The 23131-nt window shown below is 41.5% G+C and overlaps 1 protein-coding gene across 3 annotated transcripts in view; it reads right to left on the reverse strand.

The window, feature by feature from the left end:
• Positions 1 to 23131, reverse strand: part of ZHX3 (zinc fingers and homeoboxes 3) — a 113097-nt gene that overhangs the window by 57318 nt on the left and 32648 nt on the right. For all 3 annotated transcript variants that reach the window (XM_018057872.1, XM_018057871.1, XM_018057873.1), the window contains exon 2: positions 9187 to 9293. The gene's annotated coding sequence lies outside the window, so the exon portion shown is untranslated. The remainder of the gene's footprint in view (positions 1 to 9186; positions 9294 to 23131) is intronic.

A 23131-nucleotide genomic window follows, 5' to 3' on the forward strand; every position in this document is an offset into this window, starting at 1 on the left:
GTCTTAGTTGCAGCATGCAGGATCTTTAGTTGTGGCATGTGGGATCTAGTGCCCTGACCAGGGATCGAACCCAGGCCTCTTGCATTGGGAGCATGGAGTCTTAGCCACTAGACCACCAGGGAAGTCCCGAGATTTATTTCTTCTACTTGTAAAAAGACCACATCTTCATTGTCAAAAAAATATGTATTTATAACCACATCTTTAGAGATTGGTACCTGTTGTGAACTAAACATTTGTGTCCCTCCTGCCACACACACAAATTCATGTTGAAATTTTAAGTCCTGATGTGATGGTATTAGGACATGGGGCCTTCAGGAGATAGTTAGGTCATCACGGCAGAAATGCATGAGTGGCATCAGTGTCCTTATAAAAGGGACCCTATAGAGCTCTCTCATCCCCTCCACCATACGAGAATACAGCAAGAAAAAGGTTGTCTGCAACCTGGAAAAGGCCCCTCACCAGAACCCAACCATACTGGCACCCAGCCACCAGGACAGTGAGAAACAAATTGTTTATAAGCCACCCCTATTTTGTTACAGAAGCCTAACTAAGACAGCACTCTAGAGAGTTTGAGCTACACACACATATACATATATATATACACATATCTATCTGAATAAGATCTCTGGTTTAGTTAACTGTAGTGTGCATGTATATGTATATGCACAACACGTGTGTGTGTGTGTGTATTCATTCCCGTGAACCCTTTTTCCTCTTTTAACACCACTAGAGTCAGATACTATAGGCTTATTAAGTCCCAGTCCCACCATGGATTTTAGGAAAGTTACTTAATTCTGTACAGCAATTTGGCCAGCATCTGTTATTTGTTAATGGGATAAGCAAAATTAAATAACATTTTTGGAAGAACTATTCACTAAGGTAGAAGTAAACATTTTATGGCCTGTATTTAAAGGAAACCAACTGAACGCGGCCATGGGGCAGGAGAGGTCACACAGTGAACATCTGCAACTACAGACTCCACATCTGGACCATCGTTCAAAGTGTTCACTGCAGCACTCCTTAGCAACTGGAGGGAATGCTATCTGGTCTCCAGGATTTGTCTACTTCTAGTTTATCAAGTGAGGCTCCAACAGTGTGTAAATTTATCAAATAAGTGATAAATGTGTGGCCCAAAAGACAACTGGGAAAAGATTATTACCTCTCCCACTATTTTCCCCCAGAACAACAACAACAAGAGCTAACAATGGTGGAACACACAGCTTGCACTGGACCCTGTGCCTTCTAAGTATGTTCCAAGCACTAGTTCATTTAACTCTCATCACAGCCCTTGCTGGGAAGTATTATTATTGCTTACAGTTTACAGTTACAAATTGGGGAAGCAGTACATCAAGGCTGTATATTGTCACCCTGCTTATTTAACTTACATGCAGAGTACATCGTGCAAAATGCTGGGCTGAATGAAGCAGAAGCTAGAATCAAAACTGCTGGAAGAAATATAAATAACCTCAGATACACAGATGATACTACCCTTATGGCAGAAAGCAAAGAGGCACTAAAGAGCCTCTTGATGAAAGTGAAACAGGAGAGTGAAAAAGCTGGCTTAAACTCAACATTTAGAAAACTAAGATCATGGCATCCGGTCCCATCACTTCATGGCAAACAGATGGGGAAACAGTGGAAACAGTGAGAGACCTTATTTTCTTGGGCTCCAAAATCACTGCAGATGGTGAATGCAGCCATGAAACTTTTTGTTTGCAGCCATGAAATCAAAGACACTTACTCCTTGGAAGAAAAGTTATGACCAACCTAGACAGCATATTAAAAAGCAGAGACATTACTTTGCCGACAAAGGTCCATCTAGTCAAAGCCATGGTTTTTCCAGTGGTCGTGTATGGATATGAGAGTTGGACTATAAAGAAAGCTGAGCACCAAAGAAATGATGCTTTTGAACTGTGGTGTTGGAGGAGACTCTTGAGAGTTCCTTGGACTGCAAGGAGATCCAACCAGTCCATCCAAAAGGAAATCAGTCATGAATATTCATTGGAAGGACTGATGCTGAAGCTGAAACTCCAAGACTTTGGTCACCTGATGCAAAGAACTGACTCATTGGAAAAGACCCTGATGCTGGGAAAGATTGGAGGCAGGAGAAGAAAGGGACAACAGAGGATGAGATGGTTGGATGGCATCACCGACTCAATGAACATGAGTTTGAGCAAGCTCCAGGAGTTGGTGATGGACAGGGAGGCCTGGCATGCTGCAGTCCATGGGGTTGCAAAAAGTCAGACACAACTGAACGACTGAACTGAACAGTTTACAGAAGGGCATCCCTGGTGGCTCAGTGGTAAAGAATCCACCCGCCAATGCAGGCGACTCTAGTTCAATCCCTGGGTTAGGAAGATCCCTTGGGGAAGGAAATGGCAGCCCATTCCAGTATTCTTGCCTGGAGACCCCCATGGACAGAGCAGCCCAGTGGGCCGCAGTCGATGGGGTAACAAAGAGTCAGATACGACTTAGTGATTGAACAACAACAATGACAGTTCACAGATAAGGAAAATGAGGCACAAAGAAGTTACAAAAAGCAACGTGCTCAAGGTCACTCAGCTAGTAGCTGGCAGAGCCAGAATCTGAACCCAGGTAAGCCTAGTTCCTGAATGCAGGCTCTGAGCTCAACGCTCTCCTATTGTCATAGAAGGCACGAACACACTCTCATCTGGAAGACAGAGGCCGTCCATGAATTTGAATTCTGGAGGAAGCTGAACTGAATAAAACATTCAGAAGAAAATCTCTTCCAGGATGGAAAGACCTGAGAGAAGAAACAAGAAGGGGCTCTCGGGATCTCATACGTAACTAGCAATCAAAGCAGGTCACTAAGACAACAGCCTGGAAACATCTGAAAACAATGTCTAGGAAGGGACTCCAAGCTGACAAGTTAAACAAGCAGGTTATGTGAAAAGAGAATCCAGCAGTTACTTTTTTTAAGTAACAGAAGCGCAGAGACAAGGCGATCTAAGATGTAGACCTCAAAGGAAAAGAGAGGAGTGAATCAGAATCCTTCGAGCAGCCATCTCTAAATAAACACAGTGATGCCAACCCCTAGCCACATGCTCTTGTCATTCCTCCACCACCAAGATGTCTCTAAGAGCTGCAGTCGACAGCGCTATCTGCACTTCTCCAGTGTGAGCTGACCTCCGTACTCTGTGGACTGAGCATGGCAGGGTTGCTGTCAGTTTTCTAACTGAGAAAATCAGTGGCTAAGCGTCTCCTTATCCTACCGAACCTCTGGGAGAACGGCCACTACTCCCATAGCAAATCATGTCCTCCACACCACTCTTTTCTGCTTCTCCTGTATCTCTTCCCCTAGCAGCAGTTTGGCATTCAGGCCTGGTTTGCAATCTCACTTACTAGCTTAGCAACAATGCCTTGGAGCCTTAGTTTCCTGGCCCATAAAGTAGGGTGGTAATAATTTCCATACACAGGGCTATTAAGAAGATAAAGTAAGCCATCTGAAAAAGCTCTCAGCACCCCATGCAGGACATGTATTACAGCGCTCAGCACATTTTGATTTCCTGAACATAAAGACTGGTCTTGGCCAAGAGGCCAACCGAAGCCCTTTCTTCTATCTACAGGCTCTGCTTGGGGGAACTTTACATCTGTTCTATGGCTTGGACCTCCTCCTTGGGACCAAATATACCTTTATCTCTGGCCCCTATATCTCAACTGAGTTTATAACCCATATTTCCAGTTGTTCTTAGATAAGTTTTCTTGGATCTCTCAACGATTTTTAAAATTCAGAAAGTCCTCAAATGCTCTTTCTCCAAATTAGTCTCTGCAACCCCCTCCACAATCTACACCATGACATACGGTAGTCAATATTTCCACCATCTATTATGACCTTCCCTAAAATAAATAAACAAGAAAACCCTCTAAATTATCCTCTAATCCCAATCTCACCTGAGTCAGGAACAGGTATTTTTAGATTCTACCTCGAAACACCTCATCTTCTCTATCACCACTGCTACCGCCTTGTTCAGCTTCTCATCATCTCTTATCTGGATGACGGCCACAGTCACTTCACTAACTTCCTCCTTGCAGTCTGTGCTTCACACAACAGCCAGAGCTATTTTCCTAAAAACAAGCTAGAACAGAGTTTGCAGCCACAGGATACAAACTAAAACTTGTTGGCTAGGCTTCTCAGTCTGGCCCCAACATCCCTTTGTCCAGCCTCGTCTCCAGCCATCTGGGTACCATCTGCCCATTCGCTTTATCCTTTATCTTGAAGAGCCCTACTGGTACAGTAACACCCAGCTCCCAAGATGTCCTCGCTGACTCACCGGGACACCATTCCCTCCCTCTTGTGTGCCAGGACACCTGACACATGACATCTTTTGCCATGGTGGTTTGTATACATGCCACCTCCTCGACCAGAAAGAGACCTCGAAGCCGAGGATGGAGCTACCTTTCCCTTTATATCTCCTGCACCAAGCTGAGTGTCTGGCCAGCTCGGAGTGAGGCCTTGGTGGTTGTTACTTCATTTAATCAAGAATAAGAAAATACTTACAAGTATCAGGCTGAAGCCCAGAAGAACTGGTGCACTTCATAGAATAAATGTAAAATGTGAAGGATAAAAATAATGGAAGTAGATGAGGAGCAGGAAGAGAGGGTGCCAAAACAGGGAGAAGCTGAGTTTCCTTATATGGAAGGAAAGCTCTAGCATTTGTTTTGATGATAGTAAATAAATAACAAGTGTTATTTTCAGCACTGAAAGAACTGTTCACCTTTAAATTTTGTCTTAAAGTTGAAAAAAAGAAAAGGACACTCCATAAAACAGAAGGCCTAACAGCCAAGAGACAACTAAGCAATATAAAAATTAAACAACAAATTATATGTAGAGAACATAACAAATGCAAAAGCAACCACAAATTAAAGAGGCTAAATGCACCCGTAAGTTATAGAATCTTTAAGACTGGATGAACAGAAGACAAAATCCAACAATATCCTACTTACAAAGCTCTGAAATACAATAATGAAATTAGAAAGTGCAACAAAATCACTGCACATGAAACGAATCACCAGTCCAGGGTCAATGCAGGATACAGGATGCTCGGGGCTGGTGCACTGGGATGACCCAGAGGGATGGTATGGGGACGGAGGCGGGAGGGGGTCTCAGGATGGGGAACACATGTACACCTGTGTCAGATTCATGTTGATGTATGGCAAAACCAATACAATATTGTAAAGTAGTTAGCCTCCAATTAAAATAAATAAATTTATATTAAAAAAGAAATTTATAGACTTTAAAAAAGAAAAAAATAAAATTAAAAAAAGACTCAAAGATAAGTATTGCTTTAACCATTGTAAAAAAAAACTAAAAATGAAACTAATAATCTTGAGAAACAACCAAAAAAGCCTGATTCTTAAAAAAAAAAAAAATTAGATATTTTGAAAGCAAAAAAATACTTTGGAAGGACCCACAATAAACTGGTAAGAAATGCCACCTATAAGTAGGGAACTTAATACTTGAGGATCTGGAGTAAGGAGGAAACTGACTTTTCACTCTCATTTTGCATTTATTTATTTATTTATCTATTTATTGGCCACACCATGAAGCTTGTGGGATCTTAGTTCCCTGACCAGCGATTGAATCCAGGCTCACAGTGAAATCTCAAAAGTCCTCACCACTTAACTGCCATGGAACTCCTATGTTTTGTACTTCAAATATAAAACTATAAAGTTTTATACTTCAGCTAAAATTTCTCTGAAGAGACTAAAAGTGATGCTGCTGCTGCTGCTAAGTCGCTTCAGTCATGTCCGACTCTGTGCAACCCCATAGATGGCAGCCCACTAGGCTCCACTGTCCCTGGGATTCTCCAGGCAAGAACATTGGAGCGGGTTGCCATTTCCTTCTCCAATGCATGAAAGTGAAAAGTGAAAGTGAAGACTCTCAGTCGTATCCGACTCTTAGCGACCCCATGGACTGCAGCCCACCAGGCTCCTCCATCCAGGGGATTTTCCAGGCAAGAGGACTGCAGTGGTACTACTAGTAAAGTTAATTACAAAAAGGAGATGCATGAAACTAGAAACACAGGACACAAAAGCAGCAATAAAATTGTAGGGAAATACTAGGTATGTGTTAATAAATTTGGGTAAAACTAAACAGGTGGATTTTTCATTAAAAATGTAAAATTCTAAATACCTATAAAATGCTTAATTTGTCCAACATCTTTAAAAATAACTATACCCCCACCCCTAAAGCAACTAGTCCCTGATGGCCTATTAGTGGATCATTTAAAACTCTCAAGAAACAAACACATTACAGAACTCATACCTAACAAAAGTCAAGATACAGATTACCTAGTTCATTCTACTAACTGTATTCTAAAACTGGTTAAAGAAAAATGAAAAGAGAAAACTAGATGAAGCTTACTTAAAATTTATGATCAAAAATTTAAAAGAAAATAACAGTAAGTAGGACTATGTTCCGGAGAAGGCAATGGCATCCCACTCCAGTACTCTTGCCTGGAAAATCCCATGGATGGAGGAGCCTGTTAGGCTGCAGTCCATGGGGTCGCAAAGAGTCGGACATGACTGAAGCGACTTAGCAGCAGCAGCAGCAGCAGGACTACGTTAAACCTTCCAATTGTGTCATGTCATCTGATACCAAAAATTAACTTGTTAAATTCCAACAGATATTCTTAATTTTAAAATCCTAAAACTAATAACAAAGGTATACTTTCTTACCCTTTTTGAGGTATCTATAAAAATAAATGTCAACAGTACACTTCAAGGAAGAAATGAGACATGCAGTCAGTAAAAACAGGCACAAACTGAAGCAGCATTTTATCCCCACCGCTAATTAATATAGGCTCAGAAGTTCTTTCCAATAAAAAGCAACATGAAAAAAAAAAAAAAAAGAAATACAAATACGATAAAGGCCGAGGCAAATTTTTTAAAATAAATAACATCACTGTAACTTACAAACCCAAAGGAATTACTTAAATGGTTACAAAGCTTAAAGTGACCAAAGTCATCATTGACTCAGAAAATCAATACTATTTCTGGTCCTCAAACTTGACCATAGTGAAAATCACTCCAGGCAGCTTTTAAAAATGTCAGTGCCTACAACTCACCCCAGACAAATTACCTCAGCATCTCTGGGGGTGGGACCGGACATTTGCAATTTATAATGCTTCTAAAGCGATTCTAATGTACAGCTAACTCAAGATACCACTACATTATATATAATTACCTAAATATGTAAGAAATGCAATGGAAAACCGTCTGTGATATTCTCAAATGGGAAGGGAAAGACTGCTGTAGTGCAACAGGAGTACAGAAGAAGAAGTCTGAAAGGGGACAGTCAGCTGCAGGGCCAGTGTTTCCAGTCCACCGCAGTGCAGGCAAAGGGGCAGGCAGCTGCCTGAGTGAGTGCAGAGGGACATGAGCCTCGGAACGGTGGCAACAACAGCTAATTAGTCTCAGTCCAGATGCTACTGGGATCAGACGCACACATGAAGATTTAACAGAGGCTGAGGAGGTACAAGATTACTTGCATATCTGTGTGAGGTTACCTGTGAGATAAATTCCTAGAAATGCAACTGCTGAGTCAAATGGTATGTGCCTTTAGAAGTGAAAGATCAGCTCTAAAAGATCTTAAAGGTGAACTTGAACAAGCATGGTGTATAGAATGAACAAGACACCTCACCTGACAGGACGAGTGGAGTGAGAGAAAGAAGAGGTAAGCTAGAGCTGGGCGAGATGGCTCAGGGCGGTCAGGGAGCAGGTACGGAAATGGCGTCCCAGAAAATTCCTGGTCATTCCATCTGGCTCTGCCCTTTGCATTCACTTTACCCCTCACTCCCACCCCCACCCCCCCACCCCCCATCCCCCCGCCAGCAGAAACCTGAAGGAGAAGGTGGGCAGGGGCCATGTGGCTGTCCAGGAGGAGAAGACTGAAGACCGACTGGAGAACCGTAAGGAGATGGTATAACTGACGCAGAGTCGGTGTGAAGGTGAGCACTAGAAAATGTGTGCATGAGTTCACTCACGATAAACTTGGCCTGGGGACTGGGCTGGCAGCCTGGTTGTTAGGACACAGTGCTTTCACTGCTATAGGCATGGGTTCGATCCCTGGCTGGGGAACTAAGTTCCCACCAGCTGTGTGGCCTGGCCAAACAAACAAACCTGCCTTATGCCACTTTCAGCTTAGAGGACTGATATACAAAGGCCACTGAACAGTTTTTACTCCACCTTGCAACTCAAAGCTAAAAAATGAGAAAACAGGACTGTATCTTCTAGCCAACAGCAGCCTGGCTACAATCCACCATGAGGCAGGAAGTTCCACAAGTAACAACTGTGGGGAAATTCCCATGGGCTGGGTGGCCCAGGCTGGTGGAGACGCAGCGATGCTCTCATGGGTTGTCCAAGCCCGGCTCCTGTGCACAGAGCCTCCATTACATACCAGCAATAACTCTGACTCCATTTCTTTTGCTTTCTTTCCAAAACACTCTAATCAGTAAACTGAAGAAAGGTTCTTTATAATCATAAATAATGTAATAAATTTGCTTTACTTAAAAAAACTTCAACAACAAAACCCCTCAATATCTAAGCTTGTGAGAGGCACGGTAACAATAAAATGAGTTCCCAACTCTCTCTCTCTCTCTCACACACACACACACACATATAACTTTACTAGGGCACATCTATTTCATCAAGAGAAAGCGACAGCTATTTACATTAATTATTTGCCAGTCTGCTTCGTCTTTAGTATTAAGATTGCTATTGCAGAGGGCACTGCCAAGAACATAGCTTGGATAACTTGGTATCCAAACCAGAGTTTTTCAAATCAGTCATTTAATAAAGCAGAAGTTTAAGTTTTGCACTCAGACCAAAAAGCTGACCTTGAAGTAAACCTGTGCGTTACAAGAGACACAGCACACAACTCTACTTTCATAATACCCAATGGTCAACCTAAGATATAATAAAACAGGCTCCTATCAAGTGACCTATGAAGTCACCTCAACTATATATTCAATATACAGTTTTTAGATTAATCAATAAAAGAATCATTTGATCAAAGAGCTCACCAATAAAAGTCAAGGAAGGAGAAAAAATGTTTAGCAGCAATAAATATTGGCTATAAAGGCTTAGGCATGACAAATTGATGGTAACTGATATATGGCAAGAAACTTAACATTCAGAATTATACTGTTTACCCAGGAAACATACTTTTTCCTCACTTCATTGGTCTCTCCAGTTTCTCTCTTCTCTTTGTGCAGCCCCGTATGCATCTTTAAAGGTTCAGCTGTTGCTGCCTCTGCAGTTGCAATCCAGTCCTGCAAAAGAAGTGGCACAGCTTCACTTCACGTGAAAAGAGAGAAAGTGGATTCTGGGAAACTGAGTGGCCCAATCCCATCAGTCTCCAGACTGTACACAAAGAGAAACACCACAGGGTGGGGAGAGTAAAAGGGGTCATTAAAATGCAAACCAGCAATTTAAAATGATCTCAAATGCTAGTAGTGACTGAAAAATACTAATGGAAAAAAGGCAAACTTGTCTCTGATAATAGTTCAGAACAAGATGATTCATTAAAATCTCTTTCCACCAATGAGTTTCCAGCTCTCTCTCCTAGCTAAGTATGAGATGGCTTAGCAGAAATGATAAAATTAACTGAGGTGTGGCCTTACAGCTTCAAGGATGCATACCATTAAGGATGTGCTATTTTCTGATGCTCTTTCAGTCAAAGCCTGGATTTTTCTAACATGGATTCTAGAGGCACAAAAATGGTCTAGATTATGAGTTCCAGGCTAAGCTCTGTGACCTTCCTCTTTGTCTCTGATCCTTATCCCTAGGTCAACCCATTCTACCCAGCGGCAATGATGTGCACACAGTAATTCCTGGCGAATGAATGAGACAGTAACTATGTTTTCAACAAATGACCAGAAAAGCTTCATATGATTTTAAGATTATTTGGGAAATAGCCGAAAAACCACTGCTTTTGAGTTCTTTATTTCCATCCCAAAGTGTTCTCTTTGGGTGAGACGCCCAGTAAAATGGTTCTAAAGTGAGTATACCAGAGGGTCTCAGAACTTTGAACGGTGCCTGGGTACACAAGAGAGGGTTGGGACCATGGGTATCTGAATGGAAACAAGTTTACCCCCTCAAGAAAGCTCCCCCAGCCAGAGCAGCTCCAGTGATCGTTCCTGTCAAGCGTTTACTCTGTCAGGCACTGTTCTAAGAGCTTTAACTACATTAACTCATTCGATCTTTTATAATGACCCAATGAGGTAGATTCTATTATTCCAACTGCCCAGATGAGAAGACTAAGGCACAGAAAGGTTAAGAAAACTGTGCAAGGAAATGCACTCTTTACTGCCCTTCACAGGCAGTGGCTTCTGGACACACGTGATCCTGCAGGAAGCTGTCGCCTCCTCCACCCATCTCACTTTCTTTCATTGCTCTTACGGTATCGTAGTAGCTCAATGGCTAAACTAGCTCTTGATGGAAAACTGTCCTAAAAAATTATTCATTAAAAACTTTAAAGTTCCCACAAATGAAAAAATCTGACCTTCTCTTAATTTAAAAAATTATCCAGTGAACATCACACAAAGGAACTCTCCCTAGTTTTGTGGAAAGCAGAAGCAATCAGGATTTTCAGCTGAATACTTAACATTTAGCCATGACTTCAGCTTGTTACACTTATTTCAGATATTCTGCCCTGCTTACCAGATCCTCACTCAAACAAGGCATTTATTCTTCTGATGTCTAGTTGAATTGATTGAGACCTGAAGGTAATGATACCAAAAGCTGTGGGTTCAATTCACGACAAACCACTTTGCTTTCTTTGCCTCACTAAGGGTCTGCAAACCCTTAGCCTGGATGGCATATTTTGCATAAGAGGAACCAGGTGGGAGCGTGCAAGACCACTAGCATAAATAACATCTGCTAGAGAAACAAGCCCACATCCAATACAGGGGCAGCAGCAGGACTCTGGGGCAGAACCATCAACTCGATTCACAAAGGAAAACCTCATGATCATGGCAGAGCACCTCTACCTTCCTAGGTCAGATGCTCTTCTCAAGCTCAGATCTTTTGCCAGAATCTAACCCAAAGTCCCTACTTCAAAAAACAAAACAGGTATAAGAATCAAATAAGAAACTAAGGTTTTTAATTTTTTAACAACATCTGCTCCATTTGAAAACAGAAATTTCTTATTCCTGACATCAATTCCATGATCAAAAAAGCACTTGTGAAGCTTTTCGAAAGTGCCAGAAAAATCTCTAGCAGTGCAACACAGCAAACCATCAGAAAAATCTTACTGCCCTCCCATAGGTTTATCTTACTTTCTTTAAAAATCACTCCTAATTTTCATAAAACCAAACTCTGCTTCATCTCCAAATAGTATGAAGTTACCTTAAACATGCTTTTTCAAATTAATAAATGAAGAAGCCAATTCTGATCAGTACAGATCACACTTTAAAACAACCAACGGTCCTCTCAAGGTAGAAGTTTTACCAGCGTCCATAAGTTAGAGAAAAAAAACACAACTCTATTCCTTAATCGGTATTCTAGGAGGACACCCACTTGGGATCATCTGTCTTCCAGTTTTCTTGCCCACGCCTGGAAAGAACCTTCCCGACATCCCAACGCCAAGAAGCACATGGATTCCAACAGTCACGAGGTAACTATGACAGCAAAGCCACAGTTACTTATGAGATCACAAAAACTAGATGATGTAATTTTTAAAATTAGAGGTAAAACCCACGTAACATAAAGTTAACCATGTTGAGGTGTACAGTTCAACGGCATCCACTATATTCACTATGTTGTACATCCATCACCTTTATCTAGCTCCAAAAGATTTTAGTTATCTATCCCCAAATGAAATCCGTATTCATTAAGTAGTCGCTACCATTATCCCTGTTCAGCCTGGCAACCATGAATATCCTTTCTGCTTTGAAGAATGTATCTATTCTGGATATTTTATATAAATGCAATCACACAACATGTGACCTTCTGCATCTGCCTTCTTTCACCTGACATCCTGTTCTGAGGTGCTTCCACACTGCAGCATGCATCAGCACTCTCTTTTCATGGCTGAAAAATATTCCATTGTATGGATACATCACATTTCACTCATCCATTCATCCACTGACGGACATTTGGGTTGTTTCTGTCTTTTGGCTACTGTGATTGGTGCCGCTGTGAACATCTGGGTACAAGTACTTGTCTGAACACCTGTCTTCAATCATTTAGGGTATATACTTAGAACTGCTGGCTCATATGTTAAGTCTATATTTAACTTTTTGAGGAACTGCCAAACTGTTTCCCATGGTGGCTACACCATTTTACATTCTCACCAGAAAAGCATGAGGGTTCCAACATCCTCACCAATACTTTCCTGTTCAGTGTGTTTTTAAATTATAGCCACCCTTGTGGATGTGAAGTAGTTATCTCATGGTGGTTTTAATTTGCGTTTCCCTAATGACCAGTGATGTTGAACATCTTTTCACATGATTGCTGGCCATTTGTATACCACCTTTGGATAAATGTTCAACCAAGTCTGTTTTCCATATTTTAATCGGGTTGTTTATCTTTTTGTTGCTGAGCTGTTACAAGTTTCTTATTTAAAAACATATTATGGCTACTAGGCCCTTCTCAGATTTGCGTATTTTCTCCCATTCTGTAGACTCTTCCCACTTTCTTAATAATGTCCTTTGATGCACAAAAGCTGTAAATTTTGGTGAAGTCCAACATACCCATTTCTTCTTCTTTTGTTGCTCACACCATTAAGAGTCATTTCTAAGAATCCAATACCAAATTCAAGGCCATGAAGATTCATCCTTACGGTTTTTCTAAGTGTTTTGGCTCTTCCAATTAGGTCTCTGACTCATTTTGAGTGAATTTTAGTATATGGCATGAGGTTGGAATCTAACTGCATTCTTTTGCATGTGGATATCCAGTTGTCCCAGCACCATTTGTTGAAGAGAATATCCTTCCCCTCACTGAATGGACTTGATACCTTGGTCAAAAAACAATTGACTATAGCTACATGGGTTTATCTCTGGACTTTTAAATTCCATTCCATTGATCTATTTTGTCCATCCTTGTGCCAGTACCACATTGTTTTAATGACTGTAGCTTTTTTTAAAAAATTAAGAAGTGGATTTAGAGAGATATACATTCCATAGACAGGATGTAGTCTATCTCAAAAGGTAAGAATAGCCCTGGGAGTAACACACTCCACAGAGTGTAGGCCATCTCAGAAAGCAAGAGGCCAATTGTAGTTGTTTTTTTTTTTTTAATTGGGAAGCATGAGTCCATCCTTCTCTTTCAAGATTGTTTTGACTATTTGGAGTCTCTGGCAATTTCATATGAATTTTAGCATCAACGTCTCCATTGCTGTAAAAGAGGCTGCCTGGATTTTGGTAGAGATTTCACTGAATCTATAAAGCACATTGGGTAGCACTGCCACCTTTATATCAAGTCTTCCAGCCCATGGACGCGGAATATCTTTCCATTCTATAACATATTAATAATTTTAAGTTACCTTAAAATATCCTTGATAAGGTAATGTCATAAAGTAAATTCCTTTAGTTGTCTGTATCTCTAGGTGATCTACTAAGCATGTCCTGAAGGTAGTCACAAATATGAAGTTTATTTACCATGGGGAGCTCAGTATTCATATTCCAGAGAAGGAAGGCCAGTTATTCAGGGTCTGACTATTTGCTTTTGTTTATGGGGAAGGTTAGAACTCAAGGATTTTCATTCCCTTGATTTAGTTAGTTTTAATTTTCATCTTCAGCTCCCAGTAGAGGAACTGATAGAATCTTTTATGTTCCCTGATAAGAGTAAGTTGTTTAACAGGCTTCACAGGATGGAATCATGAACTCTCTTTCCATATAGTTCAAATTTTAAAAAACTGATGATGAAACATCATCATCAGTTAGCTACTTTGCCAAAGACTGCATGCAAACGTGTGCTCAGACACCCTTGGTTGGGCTTCCCTAGTGGCTTAGTGGTAAAGCATCCACCTGCCACTGCAAGGGACACGGGTTCAATCCCTGATCTGGCAAGATCCCACATGCTGCAGAGCACTAAGCCCGGGCGCCACAACTATTGAGCCCAGACGCTCTACAGCCCATGCTCTGCAACGAGAAGCCAGCACAGTGAGACGCCTGCGCGCCACAACTAGAGAGCAGCCCCCACCACCTGCGGCAAGTGGAGAAAAGGCCACACAGCAACAAAGACCCAGCACAGCCAAAAATTTAAAAAATAACCTTTTTAAAAAAAGAATTAAATCTTATTAAAAAAAACACAGACACCCTTGGTTAGTTACAGCTTAAAGTATCAACTATAATCAGGAGGGAGAGGAGGAAGCCTTTAAAAGTCTTTTCTCTAAAAACATTTTGGTAAAGACTCAGTTCAGTTCAGTTCAGTCGCTCAGTTGTGTCCGACTCTTTGCGACCCCATGAATTGCAGCACACCAGGCCTCCCTGTCCATCACCAACTCCTGGAGTTCACTCAGACTCACGTCCATCGAGTCAGTGATGCCATCCAGCCATCTCATCCTCGGTCGTCCCCTTCTCCTCCTGCCCCCAATCCCTCCCAGCATCAGTCTTTTCCAATGAGTCAACTCTTCGCATTACGTGGCCAAAGTACGGGAGTTTCAGCTTTAGCATCATTCCTTGCAAAGAAATCCCAGGGTTGATCTCCTTCAGAATGGACTGGTTGGATCTCCTTGCAGTCCAAGGGACTCTCAAGAGTCTTCTCCAATACCACAGTTCAAAAGCATCAATTCTTCGGTGCTCAGCCTTCTCCACAGTTCAACTCTCACGTCTACACATGACCACAGGAAAAACCATAGCCTTGACTAGACGGACCTCAGTCGGCAAAGTAATGTCTCTGCTTTTGAATATGCTATCTAGGTTGGTCATAACTTTTCTTCCAAGGAGTAAGCGTCTTTTAATTTCATAGCTGCAATCACCATCTGCAGTGATTTTGGAGCCCCCCAAAATAAAGTCTGACACTGCTTCCACTGTTTCCCCATCTATTTCCCATGAAGTGATAGGACCGGATGCCATGATCTTTGTTTTCTGAATGCTGAGCTTTAAGCCAACTTTTTCACTCTCCACTTCAACTTTCATCAAGAGGCTTTTGAGTTCCTCTTCACTTTCTGCCATAAGGGTGGTGTAATCTGCATATCTGAGGTTATTGATATTTCTCCCGGCAATCTTGATTCCAGCTATGAGGGGACAATTGTTTGAAGTTATAAACATAACTTGGGCTGGACACAATTTGTTCTTTGCACTCGTGTCAAAATTAGAACTGAAGACAATATAGTAACCCAGGAAAAATAACTGTGGCTTTTTCTGAGAGTAGTGATTTCAAGGAATTTATAGGTTCCCCAAAAGAAAAGTCATCTTAAAACCAGTAGATTATTAGTCAGAGGGGCAGTGATTGTTTCAGTTCCCATGTTCAGTGTCAACTTTTCAAAGCTTTGGTGTATCTCAATATATGGGTCACCTGGGACTCATGGTCCTAGGTGGTCCAGTAATATCAAAAAAGGCTTTACCACTATGGAGAACAGTATAGAATCCTTCAAAAACTAGGAATAAAACTACCAGATGACCTAGCAATCCCACTACTGGGCATATACCCTGGAGAAACCAAAACTGAAAAAGACATAGGTACCCTAGTGTCCACTGCAGCACTATTCACAATAGCTAGAACAGGGAAGCAACCTCGTTGTTCATCAAAAGATGAATGGATAAAGAAGTTGTGGTACACACACATGATGGAATATTACTCAGCCATAAAAGGAATCTATTTGAGTCAGTTCTAATGAGGTGGATGAACCTAGAGCCTATTATACAGAATGAAATAAGTCAGAAAGATAAATATCATATGAAGACGCTTACTCCTTGGAAGAAAAGTTATGACCAACCTAGATAGCATATTCAAAAGCAGAGACATTACTTTGCCGACTAAGGTCCATCTAGTCAAGGCTATGGTTTTTCCTGTGGTCATGTACGGATGTGAGAGTTGGACTGTGAAGGAGGCTGAGTGCTGAAGAATTGATGCTTTTGAACTGTGGTGTTGGAGAAGACTCTTGAGAGTCCCTTGGATTGCAAGGAGATCCAACCAGTCCATTCTGAAGGAGATCAACCCTGGGATTTCTTTGCAAGGAATGATGCTAAAGCTGAAACTCCAGTATTTTGGCCACCTCATGCAGAGTTGATTCATTGGAAAAGAGTTTGATGCTGGGAGGGATTGGGGGCAGGAGAAGGGGACGACCGAGGATGAGATGGCTGGATGGCATCACTGACTCGATGGACACGAGTCTGAGTGAACTCCGGGAGATGGTGATGGACATGGAGGCCTGGCGTGCTGCGATTTGCGTGCTGGGGTCGCAAAGAGTCGGACACAACTGAGTGACTGAACTGAACTGAACTGAACTGAACTGGATGCATATATATGGGACCTAGAAAGATGGTACTGGTATTTGCAAGGCAACAATGGAGAAACAGACAGAAAACAGACTTATGGACACAGGGAGAGGGGTGAAGGTGAGATGTATGGAGACAGTAACACAGAGACTTACAGTACCAGATGTAAAATAGATAGCCAATGGGAATTTGCTGTATGTCTCAGGGAACTCAAACAGGGGTTCTGAATCAACCTAGAGGGGTAAGATGGGGAGGGAGATGGGAGGGAGATTCAAGAGGGAGGGGCATATCTACACCCATGGCTGATTCATGTTGATGTTTGACAGAAATAACAAAATCCTGTAAAGCAATTATCCTTAAATTAAAAAGTAAAATAAATTTTAAAAAATACAATGTGGTAGTAAAAAAAAAGAAGAATGGACAAAGAAGTTGTGGTACATGTACAAGGTGGAATATTCAGTTCAGTTATAAAAAGGAATGCAACTGAATCAGTTCTAATGAGGAGGATGAACCCAGAGTCTATTATACAGAGTGAAGCAAGTCAGAAAAACAAAGACAAATATTGCATACTAATACATATGTATGGAATCTAGAAAGATGGTACTGATAATCCTATTTGCAGGTCAGCACAGGAGACACAGATATATAGGACAGATTTTTGGATACAGTGGAAAAAGGAGGGGGTGAGATGATTTGAGAGAGTCACATTGAAACACATACAGTATCATACGTAAAACAGTTAATGAGAATTTGCTGTATGAGGCAGGAAACCCAAAGATGGTGTTCCGTGACAACCTAGAGCAGTGCGATGGGAGGGGGATGGGAGGGAGGTTCAAGAGGGAGGGGACCTATGCATACCTAAGGCTGATTCATGCCGATGAGTGGCAGAAACCAACACGACACTGTAAAGCAATTACCCTCCAACTAAAAATAAAATAAAAAAGTTTAAAGGCTTTAAGAATCAAACTGCTTATAAATAACTTCAATCAGAAAATACCATCTGGTCTTCAGATAAACAACTAGCAACCAAATCCTGGGAAAAAGAAATCCAATTCCACGTATTTTGTCATCTATAATGAAACCAAAGGCAATAAAAATATCTTCTGGCAGGTGCTCAGGGTCAGTGCCTTGGCAGGGAATGTTAGCTAAGGCAAAGTTAGAAGGTCTGATGTTTGTTTGGTTTATTTTTGTTTTTGACCAGAAAGTTTAAGTTGAAAAGGGCAAAAATAAGGAGACAAGGGGAAAAAAAGTAGACTTGGGCAAGAAATGGGAACCAGATAAGCAGGTAGTACCTGAGGCAGTACAGACAGGGAGGGGACAGCTGGCCGAGGGGGTACACAGAGTGGACAGCTTGCTGGCTGCACGTACTGCCGAGATCAGAGGATCCTTTCAGCACAGTGGCAGCAAAGCTGGTTAATGTAACACCCACGGCAGGCTCATGCTCAGCCGATTCTTCAGGAACTAGAAAGCCCTTATCACAGGGCCGGAGGAGAGGGCACCCTCTGCTTTGGTCCTGCCACTGCCTCGCGGGGTCCCGTCTTTAGGACCCACACCATCTCCCACCCTCTAAGAGCAGGTTCCACACTCTGACTAACAACTGCACTGCTCTCTCCACACTTCCTCAGCTCTGTCTGCACGCCGTTCATCTGACTCTGGGTCAAGAAGCAGGGGAAAGGCGGGAGAAAGTGGTAGGGCCCCATGAAATGGGGTAAAGGCCGTGTTCTCCTTGATGGGAGGTAGAGCAGATGGAGATGAACTCTAAAAGGAATGCAATCGGGGAAGGGGGTGCTGGGTCCTTTTCCATCCCAGAGACAGACATCCTGGGCCTCTCAAACCTAGACTCATAATTGCTGTTCTTGGATAATAAAGCTGAATGCGTGACAGCCACTTGGGCCTGGGGGGAGTTTTTTCTCAATTATCAAATCATGTGCCCCAGAGGCTGTGGGATTTCTTTTTCTGTAGCTCTCTTGGCAGAGCAGTCAGGGGCCATACACCAACTGCTTCCATGCTCCCCTCACCCTAGAAACCCCGGCAGAAGGGAGCCCAGATGGGCACTTGGGCAACACCTGCTGTGGGGCCGGCTAGGGTGAGGAAGCCCCCACCCCACACTCGTGTAGTTAACACTCAGCGTCCTATGTCGCCTCAAACAAGGGCTGTGATTTGGATCTAATGTGGTAATGGCTCTCGTGGTCCCCAACCGGGTGCCCTGGGCTCTTTCACTGCTTGGCTCTTTCTCTTTTTTCTCTCTATAAAAGGAGCTTTCAGTTAATTGCAGGCCTGCCATTCTGTGCCCAAGAGCTAAACCCCAGAGGCATCTGCCCTGGCTTTGGCGGCCCACTTCACTTTCGTTCTCTGATCTCTTTGTGGTGGTCTTAGTTACAAGCTCCTGGAAACCAGCCCTGACTTGCAAGCGCTACTAGTCAGGAAAAGAAAAGCAGGAGATGGGTGGGGGCGGGGGGGAGGGTGTGCGGTAAGGACACAGCTACAAACTCAGCATCCCTGGTTTAAAACGGCCCAAAGCGGGACACATCCTACACATCGGTCAACACGAGGATGGACAGACAAATGGCGGGATTGATACAACGGCATACTACTCGGTGATTAAAAAGAAAAGGGCTTCTCTGGCCATCCAATGGCTAAGACTCCATGACTCCACTGTAGGGAGCACAGGTTCGATCCTTGGTCAGGGAATTAAAATCTTACATGCTGCATGGTCTGGCCAAAAAAGTTTCCAATACAGAAGACTCTCAAAATCACATTGAGCAAAAGAAGCTGCACGTAAAAGAAAATATACTGTATGATTCTATTTATGTGGAGTCCTAGAAGAAACATGATTAATGTACGGTGGTAAAAATCATGGTAGAGTTTATGTTCGGATGTGAAGCCTAACAAGAAGGGGCATGACAGGACTTCTCTGCGGCAACAAAAGTGTGCTATAGATTGTTGAGGGGGTATTTATCTGGGTGTAAACATTTGCCAAAATTTATTAAACTAGAGTTAAAATCTGCACATTTTTGCTGTATATAAATTATATCTCAATTTTCAGAAAAAAAAATTCCACAGTCTTTATTAAAAATGGCAAAAGACAGTTTTCTGTCATGTTGCACCTATGTGGCTACCATTCTGAGGAAGAGGCAGGATGTTCAAAGTATTCAAATATACTCCTAAAGACAAAACAAAGATAAGCCTCTTCAAAATAGGGTGAAATTTATGCCAGAGCATTTAAGTCTTAAGACTGAATTAGATAAAGAATTCCCTCAAATTTCTCTCACTCAAAATCCAAGTTAAATATTTTAAGAATGTTTTCAGGGCACAAAGTCTAGTGTAGAGGATGGGAAGACTAATTCGATATTACACACATTAAAAATGTGTGAAAAAAACTTCCCGATTGTAAGAGCAATACACATTCGGTATAGGAAAACTGGAAAATACAGACGACTACAGGGGAAGAAAACTCACATACTCCAAGATGATAAGCATAAAGAGGAAAATTAAAAGTCATCTGAAAAATATTCCCTATCCAAAAATAAGCACTTGTCAACATTTTCATACACACACACTATTTTAACCAAATTGAGATTGTAATGTGCATACTGTCACTATTTTTTTTCACTTAAATTTATGTAACAAACATTTTCCATGTCATTGAGCATTCTTTGCATTTTTTGTTACTACTGAAATTAAATAGTTTTGTGTGATTATTGGCCATTCTTATTTCTCTGTGAGACAGCTTGGCAATTTAAAAAATAATATTGATTCTTTTTCCTGATTATAATATAGTTACTGCTGAAATGTGGAAAATACAGAAAAGTATAAGACTATAAGGTAGAAAACTCACATAATTCAAACAAAAAACCAATCACTATTGTTAATTTTACTTTTCTTTGTGTGTATGTTTTTCTTATAGAGTTGATATTCTAGATAAGTCCATTTCAGAGTATGTCTTTTTTCACTTAGCATCACTAAAAACTACATAAGCATTTTCCCTATCTCCTTAAAGTCTATCTCAACTTGTATTTTGTTAGTTTCATTTTGCCTGTAGAATTTTGTTAGCTGCAGAGATGTAACAAAATTTAACAACTGCTCAGTGTCAGAAACTTGAATATGTACATTTGAGCTTTTACTTTATAAAGTAGAGATAAACATTTCTGTACATAAATTATTGCCTTAACCTATGATTATTTCCTTGGGATAAACTGTCAGTATTTTAATCCCTTGGTCAAAGAGTATGAACTTCTTTAAAGACTCATACTGCCAAAGTGCTTTAATGCACCTCTGACCTGGATCCTTATTTAGAAATATGAACAGAAAACCAACTAAGAATAAAACTGTAAGAAAAACAATAGATGCCTGAAAACAGGCACCAAACTGAATAGAGGAACCAAGCCCAGAGGAAACAGGGTTATTAACAAAGGAAACAAAATCACTTATGCATTCTTTGAAAGATCTGTGAAGATACCATTTCAAAGATCTGTAAGGATACTAAGGTGGAGAAAAGCAATACTGAAAGTTACTACTGGAGAACAAAGAAACGGCACTAAAAAACAATTAGGTTTTAAAGCCCTCTGCAGCAAATCTCTGTGTAGCAAAAGTGCTTGTGCACCCGATGCTCAGTCATGTCTGACTCTGCAGCCCCATGGACTGTAGCCCATCAGGCTCCTCTGTCCATGGGATTTTCCACAAAAGAATACTGGAGTGAGTTACCACTTCCTCCGATTTTCCCTACCCAGGGATCAAACCATCTCCCGCATTTCCCGCACTGCAGGTAGATTATCCCTGAACCATCAGGGAAGCCTGCACAGCAAAAGGAGCGTGATCAAAGGCAGAAGCAGTGATCTGGATGGCTGAATAGACAAATTCTCCCAAATCAAGCGATAAGAAACATGGGGTGGGGGGATGAATCCAGATGATCCAACGTATGTCTAACACACATTTTTTTTTTTTTAAGGTGAAGGGATGGAGAGGGGGAAATTGTCAAAGAAAACAACCACATTTCTCTGAAGTTCTGAAGAGGGAATTGAGTGCTAGATTGAAAGGGTCTGCCAATGGTTGATATCAACATTGAAAAAAGAAACACTTAAATATGACTTGGTGAAGATTTTTTAATTTCAAGAAAGAGACCCTGGCAATCTAAGGTGGGGGAGGATGGCACGGTGTAACTATAATAAAAGGAAAAGTGGGTTTGCACCAGACTTCACATCTGTAACACCAGATGCTAAAACACAAATGAAACATTTTCTACCAAGTTTTGCAGGAAAAAAAAAAAAAAAAACATTTTAAACTTAGAATCCTATAGCCCCCTAAAATCATCATTTAAGTAGGAAGGCACAATGAAGATATTTGGGGGGTTTCTCCCAGGTTTCTAACTTTACCAACCACATCCACAAAGGTACTATTTCACCAAAATGGGGAAGAACAGAGATCAGCAAGTTGCCAAAAAAATACTCAGCACCCTTTCAGTGGTTTTGCTCTGGACTAATTTTTCATCTAAATATTAGATCCTGTGATAATGCTGCAAACACTAAGGGCAATCACAGAATTTCTCTTCTCGTCCTCCCTTCCTCAAGCACCTGCTTTTATGCATGTGTAACACTGTGGAGATGATGCTGCACAGGTCCATTAGACACACTTAGACTCTTAACTGCCTCTAACAAAGTCACCTCTAATGACAGTCAAATACCAACTCTAGAAACCTAGGTCCATTACCTGCAGAGAAACTGGGCAAATAAGGAACCTAATCAAATGTGCAGTGTCTTATGACTACTTCTCACTAACATTCCCTAAAGATGACTATTTTGATCAGCTAGAGACTGGTACAAGTAATAACACTTACGATTCAGTCCATCACCGAAGATAAGTCACAGCTCTTCAAGTATTCCATCTGGGTACGTACATGTGTGTATATGAGTGTGTGCACTTGTGCATATATGCATGTGTTCACACACCAAGAATGTTCTATACCTTGGAAATGAGATTTTCTCCCTAACCTGCATCTGTCTGGCTGTAGCAGAGCTTCTAAAAGTCTACAATATGGAGCTCCAGCTATCTACTAACCATGCAGTTGAATGAGGCCACCCACCACTAAGGGCAAAGGCAAGTACATCTCCTGGGGAGGTAGCAAATGAACATTAATATAACTCATCTATGGTCACTGTGGGTCTTCCATGGTGGCTCAGATGGTAAAGAATCTGCCTGTAATGCGGGAGACCCAGGTTTGATCCCTGAGTTGGGAGGGTCCCCTGGAGAAGGGAACGGCTACCTACTCCAGTCTTCTTGCCTAGAGAATCCCATGGACAGAGGAGCCTAGCAGGCTCTCATGGGGTCACAAAGAGTCAGATACAACCGAGCAACTAAAACACACACACAGAGTCACCGTGAGTCAAAGACACACGCAAGGAATTGTGTCCTCCAATCTCCAACCTAGACACTGTTCAGAACACAACTTCTCTCAGGAACAGAACATGGAAAGTCCCTGAAAAGTCTCGGATGGGAAGAGGGGAGGAGAGAGATAAAAGGGACAAACATTATTCTCTATACTTGTGTAATTTTTGGCTGCTAAAAGTTTGTGAATTATTTGCACAAATCTAAAAAGAGAAAAGAAAGAAAGGTTATTACACAAAAACCTCCATTTCTCCAACCTTTGTAATAGAAGAGTTTCCCCAAAGTAATAAGAAAATTGTTCATGCTTCATAATGTGAAATTACCAAAAACCGAATGCTTATTAC

The sequence above is a fragment of the Capra hircus genome, chromosome 13 (genome assembly GCF_001704415.2).
Source record: "Capra hircus breed San Clemente chromosome 13, ASM170441v1, whole genome shotgun sequence".
Classification (NCBI taxonomy): Eukaryota; Metazoa; Chordata; class Mammalia; order Artiodactyla; family Bovidae; genus Capra; species Capra hircus.